We start from the raw sequence: 6,127 nt of genomic DNA on the forward strand, positions 1-6,127 counted from the left end.
CCATGAACCTGCCCCAAAGATGCATGGGACAGTAACAAATTGTTACTGTCGCCAACCAGCCCCAAATGCTGTGGCAATGCTTTCTCACATTATTAGGCTAATGGATGTGTTGATTGTGATGAAAGGTGTGTAAGTACATACTCATTTTTTTCCCCAAATGGTCATCTAGAAGAAAATCATGCTCTCTAGCCACTTAGCTTCATAATCACAGCATAAAAGCTTACGAACTGCAGAAAATTTTTGATGGGTACAACAGCCGAAAGTTGGGTTTGATTGCTGCAGTCAATTCAAACCCATGTAACATGCAACAGTAGGCTCGGTGCAATATAATTGCGCAGGAACTGTGGAATTTCTTTTTTGAAATCGAACTTTTAGGTTTCTTATCAAATTTCTCATCACATGCTTGACAGCACAGATTATCCTGATTTATAGCACGCAATGTACATGGAAGTTCTGTACGCAATACAACTGCCCCATGTGGATTCTTATGTCTAGAAAAGCATGTCGAGTACCCCAGTAGGATTACATTAATATGATCTGATGTCTTTTGGTTTATCATTATATACCGTGAGACACTACATTTTTTGGTCTTTTGAGGTTGTCTTATGTACAAGTTATTTACCTGCTATCGCCAAACTTTATCATTGGTTCTTGAAGGATGTCTTAGGTACAGTCTGTTTACTTGCTACCACAAAAAATTATGCTTGTTTCTTCCTTAATTCTCTCAGTTATGAAGTTCGAAAACATGTTGCGACATATATTTTAATGTTTAATGTATGAGTTCTTTAAGAAGCAGATACATAACAGGTTCGCGTCGAGCCCATGTCAGCACAACCGCACACTTAAGTGAATCTTCTCATTTTCAAGGCAGAGTTAATGATTTTTAACTGTTTGATTCCTCACTTTATAAATCTAAATAGTTGAATATTTCCAACAGTATCTGACGCATGAGATATTTTTGACAAAAGACTACTAATAGATATATAGCACTGGCAACGGCTTTTATCGTGTTGATGGTATGCTCAAAGAAAGCATCTTATCGTTGCACTGTGCCGCATGAAATTGACAACATAACCGCAGTAACTTTATCTACTTGGGGAGACGATTACGTTAGGATCTCAAAGAAACTAATAAAACCAAACCAGCAACAAAAGGTCGAGGTGGTGTAACTCTATTATCTTTTTGGTGTAACTCTCTATCTTTTTCTTGTCGTTCCTACTGTTGTTAGTGAAATTACCCAAACTTGACAGAGAATCTACGTACTGCTAATAAACACGAAACACTAAAAGGATGTCACTGCAAGGAAATATGTGGTTCTTGCTACAAGGAGAAAGCTAAAAGCCAAAGTTTGAAGTGCAGAGCATTTGAAGGAAACCCCTCTTTAACTCTACGCAACAAGGCGTTTCTGCTTTAGGCCAGAAGCTTGTATTTGAGCCACCTGAAACTATCACTCAATGTTACAGTATTTTTTTGGTACTGAATCGCCATATTCCCAAACGTGGTGTGAACGCCGTTCCTGTCGAGAGAATCCCAGCTGGAAACTAGTTTCTGCAACTCGTGGCTCACATGGCCATGTTTCGTAAGGAAGAAGACTATTTTAACCAGGTAGTTGAACTCTGTTTCTTGTCTGTCAAAGGTTCACAAGAAATCTAAAAGCGGTGAGGCATAACAAATGGCACCGGACAGGATGTCGACTTTGGCATTTATGCAGAATGGAGTATACCACCTCGAATTTACTTTCTGTAAGTATGGAGGGCTAGCGCCCAAGAATTTAAAGGAGGAAAGCTGTATGCCTTTTCCATTAAAAACATTCAGTTTCAACAAGGGAATCTAATTAAACATGGCTGGGCTGAAATAAACAGAGGTTTTTCTTTCTGATTGCCTATAAATATGCTGAAAAAGTCGACCATCCTTCTCATTCTTCTTCATGTTTCCTAATGGAAAGTTTCTCTTTTGTTGTAGCGTGAAGGCACCAAAATCAGCTAACTAGTTCCAGTTTAAAGCTTTTTAACTTCTTGGTAGCAAACTGTTTGGATTTTAATGTTCGTACCTTGAAGCAGCAGAATAGGGTACGTTTCGCATCACTGACACACACACACACACACACAGGGACGGACAGAGAGAGAGAGAGAGAGAGAGAGAGAGAAAGAGAGAGAGAGAGAGCACAGGGAGGTTGGTCAAATGGCCCTTAATCCTTTTGTTGGTAATAACTGAAACGTTCTTTCAAGAAAATTATGTTTCTTATGACTTGGAAATATAGATCCTTGTGTTAGAAATGAACTCTCAAAAAACGTTTCTGCAATAAAAAATGTGTTTTCTATGACTTAAAAATGTAGATAAATGTGGGCCTTTGACTTTCGAAATGCCTCAGGACACTCAGAGCGTGCGTTATAAAGGGACTCCTGTTACACAGATGACCTGAATCAGAGCGCCTTCAAAGTCAGAAAAGAAGTGTACCAAAACCAGATGAAAAAGTTGCAAAAATGATATGTAACGGCCCTATTCCTGGAGATCTATGTCAGTGAAAGAAATGTAGGAACCTAACGTTCACAGAAGAACTTAGAAAGATGAAGAAATCAATGAGAATTTGACTCAAAAACTGGAATATCATGGTGAAAGCGTGGAAGAGTCTTATATAACTCGAGCAGTATGAGTAGGTAGCGACTACACGAGCACGAGGTGTCCTTTAATTCGTCGGTCACGCCGCAATGAGCTGTTCATGACGAGGGAAAAAGTTTCACACCTGAAAAAGGAAGCCTCAGAATTACTTGCTCGCACTTATTAAAGCCGCCCATGGTTTTGTTGATCGTCCGAAACGGGCAAAAGAGCAATCGTGTAAAGTTGGCCGTGCTTGAAGGGGAAGCCCCTTCTAGCTGTGGCCCCATCATGGTGTATAGGCCAACGAAAAGGCCGCCCCTGCAACTTCTCTACCCTTCTTGTGGGCTTTGAGAAACTGGGTAGCCGCTAATCTTGGTTTTATCAGCTCACAATGTGGAACTAGTTTGGTTTTATCAGCCCACAATGGGGAACTAGTTGATATCACATTCTCTCTCCCTCTCTCTCCCTGCCCAAGAAGATGTGTAGAGTAGTTGGTCGAACTCAAGGCGTTAACTAGCGGATCATTATTTTGATTCTTGTTGGCATTACTCACCGTTGAGAGTTAAGTTAAAGGAGTTATATAAGAGGGTCATTTGGCATCAAGGACGCCTTTATAGTAAATCTGTCTCAAAATTAAAGATAGATTCACTAAATATTAAAACTAATGTTCTATGAATCTAGTATATTTTTAGGGCTAGTTAATAGGACACTCACAAAGTGTACTTACTACCAAATGACCCCTAAGCAGCTCAAGTGATTGAGATTGTATTAGAGCTATAAACTAGTCCAGTTGAACTCGCGTTGAGCCAGCTCAAGCTCGAGTGCGGGTTGAACTCAAGTCGTGCTCAACTAACCATACAATGTTGCACTCGAGCTCTACTCGCTTAACTCATTCAACTTGTTTATATTAATGTGTCTGGTTTTTTTAACTTGCTTAACTCGTCCACTCGTTCAACTAACTCAACCATGATGAACTAATTTTACATAATTAAGTAGAGCCTAGTTTAAATAAGTCGACCAATTTAAAACTTCAAGCATAAATTTAAACTTGAGATTGGTTCGGGTTTTTTCAAGCGAGTTAGAGTCAAGCCCAAGTTAGCTTCACTCATTGTGCAGTCCTAATTGTGATTGTCTTTCACCCTTTTCCCCCTCTCTCCCGCTCTTTTCCAATTGTATGTACTTTGATTGGTGCTCCCCTGCTCTCCCTCTCTGTGTGTCTCTTATCCAATTGTCTGTGCTTTGACTGGTGCAAAGAAAAAAGGATGAGGTTGAAGCAAGTTCTAAAAAGCAGGCTCTGTTGAGCTGAATGGGGGCCATTGATCACAGAACAGAGCTGCAAGATTGTCAGGGCAATGGATGTGGAGGGGGGAGTTGGGCTGCACCCATCTGGCAGGGAGGGGAGAGCCAACTCGTCGAACCTGACCAGGATGTCTGACATTGAAACGGCACCCTCTTCAGGCTGTAAATGGGTTGGACCTGGTCCCTGACCAGTGCCTCGACTCACAAAGACTGATTTCAAATCAGAAATGGTCCTTCTGCACATTACCGGGTCACTGTTCATGTCAGGACGGTTACAGTACTGGAACCAATTGGACCTGGTCCGACTAGACCAAATCGAGCCACCTCTGTCATTACAGACTTTACAGGTAAGAGAAAAGATTGCAGGATCCAGATCGGGATCCACATAAAGGGTCCACCCTGAGCCTTTTCAGGCCCACCCTGAACCCAACTCCCAACTAATTCGTTGTACCTCCTCCTTTCAACATGGTAGTCATGAGAGCAAACGAGAAAAGACAGGCTCTTCTCCCATGGCCTCGACGCCCTCCAAGCCTTTCTCTATTCGTTCATGATATAATTCATCGACAGTCTCGCTTTTGACTCTTTCTTCCCTTTTCCACTTGGGCTCGATCGACAAGGCAGGCTGCATGAGGGAAATCAAATTCTTAATTCGGCTTTTCTTTTTTCTTCTTTTAAATTATGATTTATGGGGAAGCGGACTGGTCTTCATCCTCGTTGGTTAGGTTAGGTCAGCCATGGCAGAAAACGCAGATGGTTGCATTAATGTCAAACCTAAACCAGCAGATATGCTTTCCATTGAAAAAAGAAAGACATGCTTTCTTGGCAACGTTCATTCTCCTGCCATCTCCATTGTCGACTCCCCACCTCCTAAAATTTGCTCTTGAAATCGAATGCCCAAAGACAGTAACCGAAAAGCCTCGATTGGTCTTCATTTTTCAGGAATGTTCAGTAAAAGAAGGCACAGCAGTGTCGACATTGAATCATGCCAATGCATCTTCCTTCTCAAGTTGCTGCATAACATTAAGAGAAAACCAGAAGGCACCATTTAACGCATCTCTGTGTCAGTAATTATTGTTCTCATTCTACTGCACTTTTATGAACCCCACTTCAGATTATAAGCTCTGCCATGGGAGAGCAGCAACTTGGTGCAATTACAACGCGTGGAGCTAAATGCACGTCCATTGGCAGCTTTAGGCAGGCCTTTTAGGCTGGAGGCAGGTGGGATGAGGACTCGATTCACACCCAACAGCCGCTCCATCCCAGGCGTCGCTACCACCATTGAAAAGGCACAACCATCAGCTTCCCAGTCAAGACTCTCAAAGAACAAAAGGGGCAGCAGGTGCCCATGTGGCCGATCGACCCATCGGCCACGGCAGAGTTTCCAAAGATTATTATAGAGAATCAACGGACACCAGTCGCCTCCGCTCCCGACGGCTCACCCATCGAAGCAGGACAAAACGGAGAAAGCCATCTACAATCTGCATACGCGCCGGAGATTCAGGGCCGCTTGGGGGTTTTAAACTCCCCAAGTTGAGCCACCGATCGATTCTTCCTTCGTCCATGTGATGGCACCTGTGGTAGCGTGGGGATCATCGAGTAACCTTCTCTTTTCTATTTGGTTTTGGATGAATTCCATCCTTGCTCATAGAGAGGTTTTTTCTTCGTTCCAGCTGTTAGGATTCGGTGCAGGAATCGCCTACCATAGGCCCACAACAGCTGTGGAATATATATATATTTCCCTCATATGAATTTAATCAATGTCAGTACTGGTAGCCCACTAGGAGTTGGTTAAAGGATATTATTTCTACGTGAAAAGCAAGGCCCAAGACATCCATGTGCCTATGCTCCGACCACCGAGAGGCTCTTCTTTGGTTGTTCTCGTACTGAAAGTTTTTACTAGACACCTGGCTACACTTGGTTCGATTTGGAATTTCTAGAGAGAGAGGTCTAATCACCGAGTCAACCATCCGGAGACTGTAAGAATGAATCCACACACTGCTTTGAAAAGTCCGCGAACAAGTCAGGCTGACTGAACTGCGCGTCTTGCCAACTGGAATTGAACAAGTTCTGGCTTCGGAATATTATAGTCCGAGAAAGTTGACTCACCTAAACTTGTCGGGGGGTGGTGTGAACTTGACTGAAAGAAGGAAGAAGAAGAAGAAGAAGAAAAGAGAAAAAAAATACAGCAGCATGAACGGGACATCTGGCGAGCGTCCCATTTGCTTAGACG

This window comes from Nymphaea colorata, chromosome 10 (assembly GCF_008831285.2).
Source record: "Nymphaea colorata isolate Beijing-Zhang1983 chromosome 10, ASM883128v2, whole genome shotgun sequence".
Taxonomy (NCBI): Eukaryota; Viridiplantae; Streptophyta; class Magnoliopsida; order Nymphaeales; family Nymphaeaceae; genus Nymphaea; species Nymphaea colorata.